This window comes from Notothenia rossii (genome assembly GCF_949606895.1).
Source record: "Notothenia rossii genome assembly, chromosome: 2".
NCBI lineage: Eukaryota > Metazoa > Chordata > Actinopteri > Perciformes > Nototheniidae > Notothenia > Notothenia rossii.
Window position 1 is genome coordinate 85,648,739 of NC_136904.1, and position 18,467 is coordinate 85,667,205.

General features: G+C 41.8%; 1 protein-coding gene across 4 annotated transcripts in view; it reads left to right on the forward strand.

Moving 5' to 3' along the window:
• The first annotated feature begins 2,123 nt into the window (after positions 1-2,123).
• il1rapl1a (interleukin 1 receptor accessory protein-like 1a) overlaps positions 2,124-18,467 on the forward strand; it is a 168,396-nt gene continuing 152,052 nt past the window's right edge. For 2 of the 4 annotated variants that reach the window (XM_079666994.1, XM_079666997.1), the window contains exon 1: positions 2,124-2,658. The gene's annotated coding sequence lies outside the window, so the exon portion shown is untranslated. Of the gene's footprint in view, positions 2,659-3,781; positions 4,257-18,467 lie in introns of those variants that run through there. The other 2 variants (XM_079666996.1, XM_079666995.1) reach the window with 2 other exon arrangements.

Here is an 18,467-nt window from a genome sequence, read left to right on the forward strand (position 1 = left end):
AAATGTCTCCACTGATCTATGTTGTAAGTGTGATTTATGTATGATTCCAATTGCTTTTTAAAGTCAAAATCAGCAAATTTGCAGAGCTCCCCCACAACTACGGGTAGCGATGAGAAGTGAGGCAGGGACGAGCTCTGCCTCTCGTAAGCCCACAGTAACTTGCTGATTTTCGATTAAGGTCAAAATATAATATTTGTAAATCTGACTCTGAAAGAGTCAGTGCCTCACCAGCCATGAACCTCACCGCACGTCACTGATTTAACCATATATCGAGCCCGATCGTCGATTTCTAATGGCTTAATGCAATTGTTTGGCCATTGGCCACTGTCTGGCCATTGGAATCGGGCTCTTTGAAGATCCAAAAATCTCCCGTTTTCTTACATTTCTGATCGGATTGGCAAAAACTTCAGAATTTGACCGCCGTTCAACTGACAGCATTGTTTTCCCCCAAAAGTGGGCGTTATTTTTGCCCGGAAGTGACGCATTTGTTACTCTCATCTATATTAGTTGACGTAATTAAAACCGTTTTGTTTTTTGTTTATGTGTCACAGTATCACCTCAAAATACAAGATACGAAACATTTTCAACCATGCAAGAAAATATAAATAGTCCTACAAATACTTTTATTTTATTTCCTTCTTATTTTTGTCTAAGCTCAAGGGTGCCAGAGCAGAGGGCTTAAAGGGCCGCATGCGGCTCTCGGGCCGCGGGTTGCCGACCCCTGAGTGTTCTCAGTCGGTTGTTATGCAGTGCTTTTTCTCCGGTACATTTTTCCTTTGGTGGCATTTTAAACAAGCTAAGGTGCAGGATGTGTGTTGATGGTCAAATTAAATAATAACTTTATCAGGGACACTTATGTTGGTTGTGTAGCAGGTGGTTGTTGTGTCTTTCATTATGCTGCGTGTTAAATTCGGCCAGTGATAGGAACATGTTATGCTTCATGGAAACATTCCCTTGCTGTATGCAAACACGGCATGCATAGACAGAGAAAACGAACAATATAACTTTAGTTGGCCATTAACTATTAGTGCAAATGCAAGTTTGGAACATAATGGCTCACAGGCTAGTTTTCTGCGCCAAAGTTATAACTACTCAACAAAGGCTAATGCACGCCTAGCCTACAGGATTAGAGTAACTTTTATATGACTTTCCGGGTCACTCAAATGTTAATTTACATCCTAAATTGACTATAGTTTTATATAAAATAAAAATAAATAAACACAGACTAATTATCTTCCAGAGCTCTTAACCTTATACATTTGTCGTCTCTTTAAAATAAAACAGTACGATTTTGATGTTATGCACAACTTCATTATAAACAACTAGCCTGCCATTTATCTGAACTGCTATGGTGTGGACTACTATCAGGATTAAAATAGCACCACCTCTACGATAAAATGGCTTCAAATGAAAGCTGTTATTCCTGTGTGTTATTATGCCTCTGCAGGGGAAGTTTATTGAGCACAGTGAAAGATAATTGGTTTAAAAGTGGCCACATTTCATCTTGTTTAAAGGACCCGAGCTACTTTGATAAACACCACAAACAACCTTTGATCACTTTTTAACTGCATGAGTCACATATTGCACCTGCTTGGTTCCCATATTGCTCATAATGTCAACAACCTCTGTGTTTTGCTTTATGAATACTATTCATCGAAAAAGAAAGATGCTATTTAATAAGACCTCATCCCCTCTTGAGTCATTTCATTTGCAAGGACATTTAACCTGAATAAGACCTGGAAGTCACACTTTATTTGTTTACTAAACTGAAACATCAGCAGCATTTGGGACTGACTGTATTTGTTATTATTCTGTTGCTCCCTTTTTCCGCTTTACCTCCCTTCACTCTCTCCAACCCCTTCCCTCTCCCTCCTCCAACAAGTGAAGATCCTTTCCGCACATCCCGTTCTGTTCAGCGTTGTAGCTTTGAGTTGAGTTATAGGTGTCTGCTGGAATGTATTTTCCCCTCATCCATTTCACTGTTTAAATCGATGAAAATGACAGAGTGCAGGTGCAGTCGCCGCGTGTGTTAGAGCCAGCGGGGGCCGGTGTGTGGTGCACTAGGACCGGGGAGAGATCCTTCTCGTCGTGTGCATTGCAACTGAAGAGCGGAGCTGTGGAGGAAACCCCCCATCGGATCTGGTCATTATATCCATACATTTATTTTTCCCATCTCCACCGCGGCGCTGCTGAGTGGGGATCGCAACCGACCAGTGCGTCTGGGATGGCGAAGCACCCAGTAGAGGATTAGTAATTGAGCACGATTTGCGTAAAAGTCAGCTGTCAGCTTTTGGAAGGGGGTGATCATTTGGCATGCTTCGCTCCCACTCGTTTTGGTGTACATTTGTTTATTGGTTGTAGTAGTATTCTTTTCTCTCATTGCTACCCATCATCGGTTTTATTTCAAGCGCGCAAAGTCACATCTGCGTAGGAGAGCGCTTGGCGCACTTCTCCCCCAAAGGACAGAGACAAGATCTCCATTATTCTGCTTGGATTTTAACCGGACGGCTGGCTGAATGGGTGACCTCGCCGAAACACAGACTATCACTGGCTTGCACCCATTTTATGGAAACGTGTTTTCTCTTTTGATCTGGAGTTGTGATGTCCAAAGCCTTCCCCACTGACTGACTGTCGTTTCATTTTGGAATCGAGTTGAAGGTAGGCCAGTTATTTCGCTTGGCTTGCCGACAAAACCCAGTTTTCCTGAGTATTTGATAAAGTTCCCCAACCTCAATTTATTCGCAATGTATTAACAGCCTGTGACTCTGCTTGTTGTTGAGCAGTTGTTAGGGGTAAATCACGATGCTGGAGATGTGATATTTACCTGTTAAAAAAGGCTGTGAGCCAGTGTAACGCTTTAAGAAGGAGAAGTTCACTGTTGCATCAATGAGAAAAACAAGGAATCATTATGGCCAACAACATTCAGAAAGCAGGAGATGCATAATTAACTAATGGTATGTGTCGCAGTGTGAGAGGGGATCTCAGAGCCTGTCTTCCTTGAACTGAGAGCCCCTGTTTTGTATATTTGGCTCGCGATACCGCATGTTTGCTCATGAGCTCATGATGGAGATGCCGGAGGAGCCCTCTGCAGTGCAGCCTCACTGGAGCTCACTAAAGAGAGGATTTAGATAAAGGTGTAAACGAAGAGGCAGCTTTCCCTGAAGCCTTATTATATTCACTGTCGTGTCTTTTATACGGAGGATATCTGGTGCTGGTTTCACTAGTAGGGCAAAAAACATAGACCCAAGTTTATTTTTAATGGTTGCGCCAGAAAATAACTTATCATTCTCCCCCCCCCCCCCACACACACACACACTTCCAGTGATCGATCGTGTGTGAGAGCGTGCGTCACAGTAGTTGTTGCAGAGTCCAAATTCGACACACGGGCTACATTGGCATGGCAAAACTCGCGCACACGCTTTCAATTTAGCTATTGCCCCAACTCACGCTTATCGTATGACTCCGGCATGACAGCTGTATGCTTCATCCACGTGCATTCTGTACATCCTACTGTACGAGTTTCCCATGAGGACAAACAGCGCGCTCCCTTGGGTGGAACCGCGCGAATACCGACGCATGACGCAGGGGTCTGAGTGATGATTGATGACCACTTTTGATTCTTATTGGAAACACTCCGGAAATATGGGGCTCCATTTTTTTTGTTTGCTTTTTTAAATGTCAAGTCATGTTTGCTCGGCGCTGCTACAAGTCGTTTTGAGGAGAGATTGTTGGTGGTCTCTCGGTCAGTGGCTGCTGGGCTCATCTTAAACATGTGCTGTCAGTAAGAGCCTACCCTCTCGCTTTCTCTAGTATTTAGGTTTCTTTTAATCACATTTAAATCTAACCATTGCTGTAGCTGTTTTTCTGCTGAACTGTATTTTGTGAAAACACCAAGGCTGGTCTTTTATGATGGTTATATGTGCAGAAAGTCCTTTTTTCGTGTGGAAAGTGTCTTATTCCTTCAATGCTAGAGACTTTGTGCCAGAGGCCAGTTGGAGGTGAGCCTCATTTCCAATGCACCTTGTTAAACATCAGAAAGTCATGAAGATGTCTCAGTGTCACTGTGGATCTTAGATGTGATCTTCTTCCTGCATTAATGAATTCCTAAAATCACGTCTGTGCGATGTTTCAAAGTGCAGCAGAGAAAAGTGGCAGGCCGTCGCAGCTGCCAGCAGCGCCTCATCTCTGCGAAGATGACAGGAACTGTCCGTGGTCCTGAAACAGACAACTCCTTTGTTCAACTCAGGGCTGATTTTGTAAGTTGAAATGTTCAGTGCTGCAGTTAATTCTCTTTGGCTTCTCTAACATTATTTCTGTTTAAATATTTGAGCAGCCACTGAGCTCCAAGCATTTAAGCCATTGTGTGTGTCACAAGTAAACAAATTGTGCATTCATAGGGAACCATTAAGTCTGTGCATGAGCTCCAATCATGTGGAATACATTTGAAAAAAGACTTTGAGAATCAGGCCAGCTATGATGTCTTGTCACTTTTGTCTGATAATGGATTTCATTATACCAACATGCACATTATGCCTATTTACTTGATACATAGTATATTGTTTGTTACCCATTTGGATTTACATGATGACCCATTGTTGCACTGCTCTTGGCATAATGGCACACATACGGTACATCCTGTGCCCTGTGTTTTCTTCAGTTTTGGCCCTGCATTACAGTGTTGGCTTCGAATGGAATCATCATGTGTACGGAGTGATGTTGAAATCCATTAGCTGATCATCATGAAGTGGTGCTTGTCCAATGCACAAATAGTTTTTTTGAAATTGAAATGCATCAACCCTATAGAAAAGGGCTCTTAACAATATGACATGCAGGTCTGTAATAACTTGGGGACCTGCTCTGTCTGCTTAGTTATGTCATATTTATCTGAAAGGAACCGAGTCTTCTCAGTATTCCATGTGGGTTATAGGTAAGGCATAAGCAATCAGAGAATAAATTTACTTTTGTGTAAAATGTACAGAACATGTGTTTTATTTTTATATATAGATATATAGATATACTACAATAAGAGCAGATACAAAGCCTTTAATGGCAGTGTTGAGGTTTGTCAGTATATTGCTTCAATTCAGGGCTTCTCTCTCTCTCCCTCTGCCATCAGATTCTTGGCAATAAAAAGCCCACATTTCATCCTCGCTGTAATATTTTATAAATGTGCGTTAGAGTAAAGTGCCATTGAGACTCGAAATCAGAAACACTGATGATCGTGCCTGAAAAGGCATTTCTCCCGCTGCAGTTTATATTCCATGGGCTAAACACCCAATGGTGCCTGTTAAAATGCACAGGGTGCACATAATGCCCGCCATTGGCAATGTTGGTTGACGTATAGTGCCTGAGTTCAAATCAAATGAGCCCTGGGATAGCCATGACATCTAATATGCCCCTAATAGTTGCCTGATTTACTTTTGCTTACGATTAATGTATGTTCCTGATCCAATGTGTATTTAAACATCCTTGCATGAGACCATGATAACCCTATCAGTGTCACTAAGCTGCTCAGTACCCAGCGGGACCACAGCAGGGCAAACTGCTTGTGTGTAAGCGGTCATCTTGTTGGAAGGAAGCACTGTTAGAGAGTCGTCCTGCACTGATCCTGTGTTGGTGATGAATGATGTGTGTTTTCTCCTAACGTTGATCAAATCAGACCGCCCCGCAGACCCATTGCCTTCCCAAGGAGCACTCGAAGGCGATCCTGCGGTGAAGTGTATCAATAAGCGGGTGGATGGAGTGTAAGTGGTGGTGTTGTTGCAGGCAGACAGCAGGAGATGAGAAGGGAAAACACGGTTAGGGAGAATACCGCTGATCACACAGCAGATTGGGAGCCCTTGGTGCTGGCATCTGTCCGTCCCTGCCGTGGAGAGGGAGAGGGAGAGGGGTGGAGCTACAGAGCCACACACCGGGCCAACTTCAGTTCAGATTCCTTACTGAATCCAACTCAGGTTAGCTGTATAATCAGGAGTCACAAGCCCTTGCTTTTGTATTTGATCATTTCAGTTGAACTGTTATTGGGTTACGATCGCGGTTGAGTCACAACAAAGCATCTTGCGAGAACAGCGTTTTGATGGCTTTGTTTTGGAGGCTGGTTGCTTTGACGTGGACCCCCATGAGGTCACTGGCAGCTGAGCTCCCACTGTGGCAGATTGATATTTGTAATTTAAGGGAAGCTGTCACACAGCATCCTCCAGATGGAGAGTGCCGCGGAGGCACGCAGTCGATTAAACACGGTTTGTTTAGAAATAATCATTTTGATGTGGGTGCTGAGGATTCATTTGAGGAATGTTGGCTCAAGGGTTCAAAATGTTCAATTATGCACAGAAGCAGGCAGTCACACATTAATAAAGTGTAGAATACACAGCAGTGTCTGGGATTAGACGCTTTTAGCCTGCCTGTCATCTGATGAAGCCCCTCGCATCACAGCAGAGGACAGGTCAGTGATTTGTTTCCCTGTTGCAGAAAAAGGTTGAGGATAGGTTGCGGTTGAGAGCTAATTCATTAATTCACCCACCGCCGGCATAGATACACACACACACACACACACACACACACACACACACACACACACACACACACACACACACACACACACACACACACACACACACACACACACACTCTTATGCACATTGTTTTCATCACTGAACTATCGGAATAGATATTCGGAGGAGGGTTATGTTTTAAAAGACCATCTCCTCCTTGTCACATTGATTGACCATAAAGAAACAATAAACTGCGCAGAGAAAATACTGCTTGATTGACTGCCCTTCAAAAGAACCAAACGTGTGCAATAAATCTAGTTTCCATCTCACAAATTAGGACGACGGCTTTCAGATTCTGGTTTGAAGACCTTCGATGTTGCAGTCTTAAGGCATTGCCGCTTATAGGTCTCGATGAAAGCTGAGCCCTGCGATGATACAGCGCCTAGAAGCACTTATATGATTTAGATTTGTCCTACTGTCAAAACAGTTTGATATTTGTAGGATGATTTGGGGATGGGTTGAAGGTGAGGCAAACAAAATAACACATTTCAGTTCTTGTCACACAGTTATCGCAGCAGACTGTCTGAAATATTTTCTAGGATGACTTGTTTAAATCCCTGTGAATCATGAGCTATAAATTAAATGTGTCGCAGGGCCCTCTGATCCTATTTGGCAGTCTTTTGCCGGGCTGTCCGTCATTTCATTTCCCCTCCATGCTTTATAAAATGTGTGTATATATATATGGTAGCCAGCTGCGTAAAACAATTAGCCCCACATCACACGCAGATAATTGCCCATAGATTGGGTAATGATGGAATAATGACCTCAACCACTGTTGACCTTTCTTAGGTCATAGAGATAAAACAGACCAAATTGTTCAGCCTTCTTTGGAACATCATGCTGTTTGATTCCCACTCAGTAGCAGCTCACAGATAGAAAAGTGAGCATAGCTCTGGTGGGATCTGCAAGATCAATTTGAAAGTGATTGTTATATTTAAACATGAAGGTTTTTATATTACTGTCACTACAATTAGAATAAGGACATTTAATACATGTACTAATATTGTCAGATTAGCGTTATATATTAATGCTGATTGCTGTATAGTCAAACCTAATATTAGAATATAAGGTTTGATTTTTGCGTGTAAATGCCAATATTATATTGATTCTTTGGTCCATTTTATGATATTAGCTGATACCTTAAAAACTTCCTGATGAGATTTTGATACAGCTCTAGTGTAAATACTCATGTACGTGCTGATATAACTTCATTTTCAGTCACACAACTCACATTGGAAATGTTTATTAACAGTAGCATATTGTTTGAGTTTGGCGTCCAGGCTTGGGCCTCATTGCTCCCTAAAACTAATATACACATAGACTATTGAGGAGTGATGATTAAACAACTGCAGCCACAGGTGGTTTCTTTGTTTTTACCATTCTTCTTCCATACTCTAACTTCTGGCTCTCTGCAAGTTCTCACCTGAAACATTTACTTTGGTAAACTTAGCTTCTCTTTTTAATTGTACTTGGACAGCTGCCAATGTGGTAAACATAATCAGGCTTTTCAAGTTCACTTATAAGGGGTTGGGCTTTTGATTTAGCCCTCTGAAGGTAGCTGGACTGAAGTGGTGTGTTTTCTTGACTTCACAGACATTTATGCAGAGCTTTCATGCAAAATGGCCTCAGTATCTAAATCAATGAGGGAAGAGGAACGACAAGGATATAATAAGAGTACAAAGTTATTTAAGTATTTATTTATTTTGCTGTCGAAGCATAAGGAGATGGTATTTGTGTCACTGTCTTTAAATCCCTTTTCTCCAAACAATAGATAATCAGTATCACATGTTTAAGGGAATATTTATCGAGGTTGGGCTGCAATTATATATTTCAATCAATGAATGTAAACATGCATGTAAGCACCTCACTTTTATATTGCCAGAGGGTTCATTTTATTCTTCATTCTCACAGTATCCAAAACAAGACTGTCCTCCCAATAAATACGTCTTTTATCAAATGTCCACATATGGAAACAAGTGATGAAGCACTCTTGTGGCCATTGTTATCATGACTCATGTCTGTGTGGGGCAGGAGGAATAAAGTGAACAGAAGGAGGTCAGGGTGGATGGATTGGTCACGAAAGGTAATTTGTACATGTTTTCTTGTCAGAGTTGGTTCCGTTTGATGATTACGATCGTTCCTTGCTTTAACTATTGTAACCATGACAACAAAAGTCCATCTTGCTTAAAATACTTCTTTTTTTTAACCAATATATTTTGTGCTTAACCCCAACCAAACCTTCAACACAGTTGCATCAGATCAGAACACTGTTGTATGAGTTGTTCTGTACTGCATGGGCAGCAGCAATGTCAATGGACTTTTGATCCAAACACGACAATACAAAAATAAAATATGTTCTGCAAGCTACTGACATATGTTCAGTTAGTTTGTGTCTTCAGCTCCTTACTAGTGTAAGCAATGATTTCCGTTATGTATTTAAAATGCATTTATCATAATGCTGGTGCTTTAGCAAGGAACAGAGAAACTCCCTATAACATCTTACAGGAAAGGGAAATCCCCGAACGCATGATAGGGCCTCTTACGTAAAGGTCACCTATTGTGCAAAATCCACTTTTTCATGTCTTTTATACATTCGATTCTGAAAGTTTCAGGAACAAAGATTCTCTCTCTTTTTGTCCTGATCCATTTATATAAAAACCTGTCTGAAAATGAGCTGATCAGATTTTGGGCACTTTATGATGTCATAACGATTTTTTGGCTTGTGTAACCATTAGCCAATCACCAACCAAGGTAACTAATTTTAAACAACCTGGATTGCAATCATCCCCTTATCTTAACCAAGCACCTTTCTTTGCATAATCCTGACCAAACCTTTTTCGTAGAAGAGGAACATTAGAAAAGCTTGTGTGAATAATGTACCTGTCATTTGTAAAGGTTGTGATCTTCTACGTTGTTTGGCTGATGCAGACACCAGATCAACGTTCACTTTGGAGGCAATGGCAATATAATTAGGTCTTTCAGTTTGGAGAACATGTGTCAGGTTAAGGCCCTCTCAGCATTATCAGGTCTGCTATTAGAAGATGAGCAGAAATAGATCTGGGTATAATACCACACCAGATGTAATGGAGTCATTCTCATAGCTGTCACATTGAATTGGCACTGGTGAAATCTCACTGATGTCCCATGGGCAAACATGTAAGAGAGGAGATATGAAGCACTGCAGCACATGTGCACATACATCATGCAGAAAGAAAAATGTCCATACATGTAACATCTAGAAATGCAGTCCTCTGTCTTTCTGTGTGACACACATTTACTAACACAATAATAGTCTGGGGAAATTGCCTTGTCTTACAGGATGAAATTGCATTTACAGGTGTAATTTAATCATTTCCTTTTGTTCTTCTTAGATTTGGTGTGGAAAGTGAATTATCGTTGTAGCATTCCTACGAGACACGAGATGTTTAAAACCTCAGTGCTTGCAGTTACTTGTAAGAAAGTTGTCAAGATCAGATTTGCTTACAACAGTACGATTGTAATCGGTGATCTTTCTGTGGACTGGAAAACAAAAAAGAGACAGAAAAAGAAGAGAGACTTTATCTCAATTTTCTGGCGCTTTGCTTGTCTACCTGTCTTTGAAATCCACTTATATGGTTCCAGCTCGGAGGTATAGAAGACAAAAACACTGATGAGGTCACGCTAGAATTTGCTAGAGAGAAGAGAAAGAGGAAAAGAGAACGAGAGGTGTTCCTACTGTTTCCTAAAGCCAGAACACTAGCCCTGTTATTTTGTCAGCTGCAGTGGTCTGTGTTGTGCTGCAATGAGTCCCTGGGGAGGTGGGACTGCCATAAACACAGCACTGTGTGGAGCAGCCCTCTCTGATGTAGACTCACGTTGGCTATTGGCGGCATCGGTCAGTAATGAGTGGCTACCGAGTCCCAGCCAAAAGTCTTTAAACACTCGTCTGATCGAGGTCGCAGTAGAAGAAGATGTCCTCTTTGTTAAACTATGAGCTGAAAATCCGATATTCTTGGACTCATAATGAAAGAGCAAAAACGGCTTCTCAAGTTCAAACATGGTGGATCTTTACAAGATGGTCACTAAGTGTTGGTGTCTCGGTTTGTTAGAGCTGTGACATTGCAGTGTGTTTGTCGAAGGTCAGTGACATCTATGTGTGTGTGTGTGTGTGTGTGTGTGTGTGTGTGTGTGTGTGTGTGTGTGTGTGTGTGTGTGTGTGTGTGTGTGTGTGTGTGTGTGTGTGTGTGTGTGTGTGTGTGTGTGTGTGTGTGTGTGTGTGTGTGTGTGTGCACTGATTTGACACACAGGCCCAGTCAGTCCGGTTCTTGGCTCCAGCAGTGATCTGGCACTTGTCCTAGTCCTGCAGTCTCTGCCATGCCTCCTCTCTTTCCCTCTCTCTATCTCTGTTACTGCCTCTCCTCCTCCTCCTCCTCCTCCTCCTCCTCCTCCTCCTCCTCCTCCTCCTTCCATCCTCCTTCTCTCCCTCCGTCCACACACCAGTGCAGATCAGCCTGCCCAAGCATTGCAGGGTTTCAGAAAAAAAGAGAAAGTGCGCTGACTGGACTCCTACCCGGTGTCTTCCAGTATGCCTCCTCCTATCTGGCCTTCTTTGCATATGACAGTTATATGGCAGTATTATGAACCTAATTATAATACGCCACAGAAAAGATACCGAACACATGGCCTGTGAAGAGCCGTGGCTGTTACAGCAGGCTAGCAATCGACAAAGCCCTCCATATTCCTCTGACAAATCCTTGGATAACCCTAGGAGATACACACACACACACACACACACACACACACACACACACACACACACACACACACACACACACACACACACACACACACACACACACACACACACACACACACACACACACACACACACAGTTTCACTTTCTTACAGTTCTGTTTCTATTCACATAAAGCCTGTAATAAGATTCCATCTGAGATAACTGGACTGCTCCCCGCAGGGCCTTTTCCCCTCCACAAGACCCACAGCAGCTGCATTGTAGAATGGATACAGCAATGGACAGAGAACAATCAATGATACTGAGTGTGTGTGTGTCTTTGTGTCTAGGAAAGAACAAAGAAACTATCCATCCAATATCTTTCTTGCGTCTTGGCATCAACATTAACAACATCTTAAGAATGATGTAACGTATATTTAACACGTTAAGAACTATGTTCTAATGATTCACAATATGTATACAACGGCTGCATTTAGAACATCTAACACATGCTGCTCTTTGGTTGCATGTTTGTACCTGTCAGGCTGTTCTCATACACAGTTAATAATATAATTACAAGTTATGCACTCAAATGTGTTTCTAATCAACACAATTATTAACAAGAACATGTCCAAAGTATAAAGGGGATCCAAGTCTGCGTAAAGGTGTAGTCTGTATGGCTAAGTTGCTCCAAAAACACAGCACTTTATACAGATTACTGCTGTTCCAGTCCCCAAACCAGGAATCAATGTTTACATTGACAATGTTATGTATCTTAATTTAAATACAGTCAACACCACTTATGAAGTTATTTCAACCCAAACATTGACTTGTTTTTGTCTTCGTAATTACTCAGTTATTTAAGCATTATCCACAATCCTTTTCCAAACCTTACAGAGTAGTTTCATTTCCTTAACTTCATTTAATAGTTGTGTTGCCTTAGCAAGTATTCTGTATCAGTCTTGCCGGACAAAATAACTTTTATAATGATATCACATGAGCTTTTCTATAGGGATAAGTTCTACAGCACCTGTACACCATGTGTGCTTATTAAGAAGAAATCTATAGTTGTGTATTGTCTACTGCAGTTGAGCTGTGTCCTCAGTGGCACCTTACTCTGAGATCAGGTTTGGATTCCCATTGTTTCAAACAGTGAAGTGCACACAAGGGCCGGATTGAGACAAACAGTGGAGATTGTCAGAGACACGGGAGATGGTTGAAGGTCACGGAGACGTGCTTCAGGAGTGTAGTTCACACACAGCAGAGCTGAAGTGAGATGCGGTCGAAGGGGAGGCGTATATACGAGCAACAGATAAGGAGGCGAGCACATGTTGAATAAAACATTCTTTGATTCCCCATCCTCCCCCTGTAAACCCCCCCGCCCCCCCACCGCTCAACCACCCCTCAGTCCCCAGTGAGTGTCTGATACCATCCGCTCAATAAGACCTCATCTGTTTAATAGGGCTTCCACACACTTTCCGTTGCTCTTTTTGTGTGTGTGTGTGTGTGTGTGTGTGTGTGTGTGTGTGTGTGTGTGTGTGTGTGTGTGCGCGTGCGTGTGTGTGTGTGTGTGTGTGTGTGTGTGTGTGTGTGTGTGTGTGTGTGTGTGTGTGTGTGTGTGTGTGTGTGTGTGTGTGTGTGTGTTCTCGGTTGGCTGTAGCTATTGTTCTGCACCACCCACAAGTTGCTCACATTGGTCCAGTTGCTTATGAAGCCCATATATCTTCCTGTGCCAAAAGTGACAGCGTCTCAGAGTCTTTATAGGCAGTAAAGTACAAGAGAAGACTTTTCCACCTCAGCGCCAGTCTGTTACAGGTCTGCCTTCACTTTGGTGAGTTTGCATGCTGTGTTTTTGTGATGTGTGTTTTAGCTTCTGGCATGAACACAGAGGCTTATTGCACTTTTTTTTAATTTAGCAGTCATTTACATAAATATAATGTGACAACATCTCAAAGCGATTTGAGTTAATGGATGATGTTTAATAAAGTACATCTCCACAGGGTTCAGTGTATGACTTGAGATGTTTTTCTAATTAATTTGATGAAGTTTCTTGGACTCTTAAAAAGTTTTATTCCATTATCCATTACTTTTATTCAACTGTTGTAAGGTTACACCAGAAGTATCATAAAGCTTTGCTGCGTAAAGTTACAGTCACTGTTTCATTTTAATGTGCACTGTAGGAAACATTGTGAGAGGTTATATGAGACACAAGGCAGCGTCCCAAATTGTTTTTCATGTCTTCTCTCTAAAATGTATTAGTTAACAAGTTGAGAGCATCCATCACAAAATATTGAGATGACTACTGTGTGGATAGAACAATATTTCACTGTACAGTTTCTAGAGACGTCTATGTTTATTGGTGTACAAAGTATATACAGGACTGTCTCAGAAAATTAGAATATTGTGATAAAGTTCTTTATTTTCTGTAATGCAATTAAAAAAACAAAAATGTCATACATTCTGGATTCATTACAAATCAACTGAAATATTGCAAGCCTTTTATTATTTTAATATTGCTGATTATGCCATACAGCTTAAGAAAACTCAAAAATCCTATCTCAAAAAATTAGAATAGTTCCTCAGACCAAGTAAAAAAAAAAGATTTATAACAGCAAAACACAATCAAACATTTGAAAATGTCCATTAATGCACTCAGTACTTGGTTGGGAATCCTTTTGCACGGATTACTGCATCAATGCGGCGTGGCATGGAGGCAATCAGCCTGTGGCATTGCTGAGGTGTTATGGATGCCCAGGATGCTTCAATAGCGGCCTTTAGCTCATTAGCATTGTTGGGTCTGGTGTCTTTCAGCTTCTTCTTCACAATACCCCACATATTCTCTATGGGGTTCAGGTCAGGGGAATTTGCAGGCCAATCGAGGACAGTAATGCCATGGTCAGTACACCAGTTACTGGTGGTTTTGGCACTGTGGGCAGGTGCCAGATCATGCTGGAAAATGAATTCCTCATCTCCATAGAGCTTTTCAGCAGACGGAAGCATGTAGTGCTCTAAAATCTCTTGGTACACAGCTGCATTTACTCTGGGCTTGATGAAACACAGTGGACCAACACCAGCAGCTGACATGGCTCCCCAAACCATCGCTGACTGTGGGAACTTCACACTGGATTTCAAGCAACTTGGATTTTGCTCCTCTCCAGCCTTTCTCCAGACTCTGGCGCCTTGACTTCCAAATTAAATACAAAACTTGCTTTCGTCTGAAAAGAGGACTTTGGACCACTGTGCAACTGTCCAGTGCTTCTTTTCCTTAGCCCAAGTCAGACGCCTCTTCCGTTGTCTTGAGTTCAGAAGTGGCTTGACCATGGGAATACGGCTATTGTAGCCCATTTCCCGGACACGTCTGTGAACAGTGACTTTTGATACCTGGACTCCAGCTTCAGTCCACTGTCTTTGAAGCTCCCCCAAATTCTGGAAGCGACTCTTCTTCACAATGCTGTTAAGGCTGCGGTCATCTCTCTTGGTTGTGCAGCGTTTCCTGCCACATTTCCCCCTTCCAACAGACTTTTTGTGGATGTGCTTTGAAACTGCACTCTGTGAACAGCTTGCTCTTTGAGAAATTTCTTTTTGTGTCTTACCCTCCTGATGGAGGGTGTCAATGAAGGTCCTCTGGACAGCAGTCAGATCAGCAGTCTTCCCCATACTTGTGATTTAGTTTATTGAACCAAGCTGAGTGTTTTTCAAGGCTCAGGAAACCCTTGCAGGTGTTTCGAGTTAATTAGACGATTCAAGTGATTCGTTGAACACCCTACTAGTATACTTTTTCATGATATTCTAATATTTAGAGATAGGATATTTGAGTTTTCTTAAGCTGTATGCCATAATCAGCAATATTAAAATAATAAAAGGCTTGCAATATTTCAGTTGATTTGTAATGAATCCAGAATGTATGACATTTTTGTTTTTTTAATTGCATTACAGAAAATAAAGAACTTTATCACAATATTCTAATTTTCTGAGACAGTCCTGTATATATATATATATATGTATGCTGTGTAGGATTGTCGTAATGCAATTGTTTTATACTACAGGTTATGATTCACAACTAGTCACAAGATAATCAAAAACACCTGCTTGGATTTTTTACTTTTAGTATCTTCATTATCTTTTGTAACCTTATCTTATCCTAATCCCCCCTGCCACCTCTTTCTTTCCGAGACTTTCCTCTCCATTTCTTCCGGTCCGCTCTATTCCCAGCCTGTCCTTAGTCAAGCAGGGAATCGATTTTTAAACAGGCAAGACTCTGGGGACCGAGCAGTGGACCATTATTGGCCTCATTTAGGCTCCATCACAATGGCTCCTCTAGACAATAGGGTAGACTCTGTCATGGAAACCAAGGTGTAAGTACACATTCCTGCTAAAAACCGCTCAGGCCAGCATTTCCTGTCTTCAGGGAGCTTTGTTTTAAGAAACCCTTTTCAGTTTGAGAGGATGGACCGCAGTGCCTCTCCACACTGCTAATATAGGCACATCCAGCACATTTCACAGCCGCGGGCGAGATGGGAGAGGAATATATCAAATATATAGGCTATTTTCATGCTATATACTGCATGCCACCTTTCACTTTTTCAGCAGCGCCTGTTTTTGTGCAGTCTGCAACATATAGCAATGCGTCTCTACTGTAAACAGCGGCTGCTGATTCTTCGTCGGGGTGACATTGCTCCTTTATAGCAGCTGTATGTCTGTCATGCATCTCAAGCGTGGAAAGCCAATCCCATTCTTCTTTCTCTTTCCAAGATGGAAAGGTTAGAGAAAAGCTTGTGTAATTCCAGCTGTCATTTGTCCTAGACAGAGACACAATATGTTGTGACCCAACCAAATGATGAGGGTGAATAGGATCCACTTTGTTGAGTTACAGGGTCCCCAGAACTGCAGGTTTCCCCCTCAGGCTCACAGTGAGTTTTTATATTCATGAAGAGGCAATGTTACACTGCAGGATCCTGAAAACAAATCTCAGAACCTGGCAAGTGTGTGGTTGCACGATAGAGAAGCAATGTGATGCATCAGAGCACATACGATGTATACTACATTTTGGAAACAATTCTGAGGTCTGACTTTGAATATATTTGAAATGCCATCAATCCCTGCAGAAGACCACAGTTTAGACACGGTTAGAAAACGGTGTTGGCATTACACTGAACACTTGGACGCCCTCTAATAGCTGCTGTCAATATCAAACGGCAATTTGGCAAATGAAGGGCATTAAGTTCTATGGCTGGTATAATAAGAATCTATTCAGACAAATCAATAGCCATTCGGTGGTATTTGTATTGACCTAAGTAGATACAGTGAGTTTAGCAAATTGTACAACGATTTCCGGCTCCGTTGCTTGGCTACATGAATCAGTACAAAAGGGCAGCTTGTAGTGGTGTGTTTTTTAATAGAGATGAAAGGAATGTAAAATGCATTTTGCATAAATGTTTGCATCTGGTTTAGGTACTGCTATATAATGGTTTAGATACAGTATGAGGGTTAACTAGTACAAAACCATGTGCTATTTTACCTTTAAACAAGTTGTAAGGCCACTTAGTGCGTGGGCATGTCTTGGTTTTGACCTCTTTATTTTCCAACTTACTTGTGACTTATACCAGGAAACTAACAAATGCAAAATAAAGGAAAAACATAGATTTCACTTCTCAAATATCAACCTTTCTGTCTTACATTCAACATTGTTAGACATTTTATTTACTCCTTATATTACCCTTTTACAGTAGTTTTACTTTAAATATGTTTAAGGTAAGACAGCCTTACTCTAAGTGTGTCAATAAAACAGTGCTGTTATTATAATTGCTATACTGTAAACGTACATACACCAGTCAGCACTATCACTTGTTGTACCTTTTTTATAAAAAATATATGTATCTGTATTCTTGCAAACAAGGACATAAGGATACCAAATAATACTCTAGTAGCTTATCCTAAATAAAAATATCTAAATACAAGTAATCTTGATGCATAAAAGGAAAACATATTTGTGTTTATATAAACGTATACTGTAGGTGAAGATAGTACAAAAATAATTGAATTCTAGAAAACTAACGTTTACTTTCTTTAAATATGAAAGTATGGGAATTCTGCCTGTGTGTGTGTGTGTGTGTGTGTGTGTGTGTGTGTGTGTGTGTGTGTGTGTGTGTGTGTGTTTGTGTGTGTGTGTGTGTGTGTGTGTGTGTGTGTGTGTGTGTGTGTGCGTGTGTGTGTGTGTGTGTGTGTAATCGTGCGAGAGCTTGCGTTTGATAGTATCTTTTTGTTGATTAGTGTGTCAGTGGTGGTTGGACGCTCCCACGGAGTGTGTGCACTGAATGGATGAGGAGAGTTTCGGCCCCTGCTCTCCATCACAGGCAGCATTGACTGTGAGCATGAGAGTGTCTCTGCAGCCAGTCATCCCTGGACAGCTGACAATGGTCCTGCACACGGGGGATAAACCTGAAAGCAATCAACAACCACTGGAGGAAAGAGCTTCACTGCTGGTGGTATGTGCCTGAACTTGTTCACAACAACCCTCAGCCCTGCTCTAATGTGCAAATGGCTTTAGTTTGCCTTTAACCTCTTTAATTAATTATGCACACAGTGTTGCATTTAGTGCGTTCCAACGTGCTCTTGATTTGAGGGTACAGTATCTGTGTGTCTACGTCCGACGCTAGGAGCAGCAGGGTTTCCGATTGGCTCAGAATCCTGTGGTAATTAATCTCACTCAGTGAAAAGGTGCATGTTGGGACTGAGTCCGGGCATTGCTCCGCGCACCTTGCTCGTTAACTCTAACCACCTATGGCCGGTCTCTGGAGATTAACGAGGGCAGCCCATGGTCAAAAGCGGTCAAATGCGTTTTAACTAATGCTCACTCAACCTACCACCAAGCTCGGTTTTTTATTATTATTGTGAGGCAGTGATTCACATTACTGTTGCAGAATCATACCCACGGGACCTGACTCACACTGTGACACATCTGGCTAACAGCAGAGCAAACACACACACACACACACACACACACACACACACACACACACACACACACACACACACACACACACACACACACACACACACACGCAACACATGGCACAGACCAAGTAACAGGTAGACGCTACAGCAAGCATAGCTACAGTGTGTTGTGCCATTTACTAGCAATCCCAGCATGAATGTCTTTGACACAGTGACACACAGAAACACCTCTGACTCACTCACTGTGTGC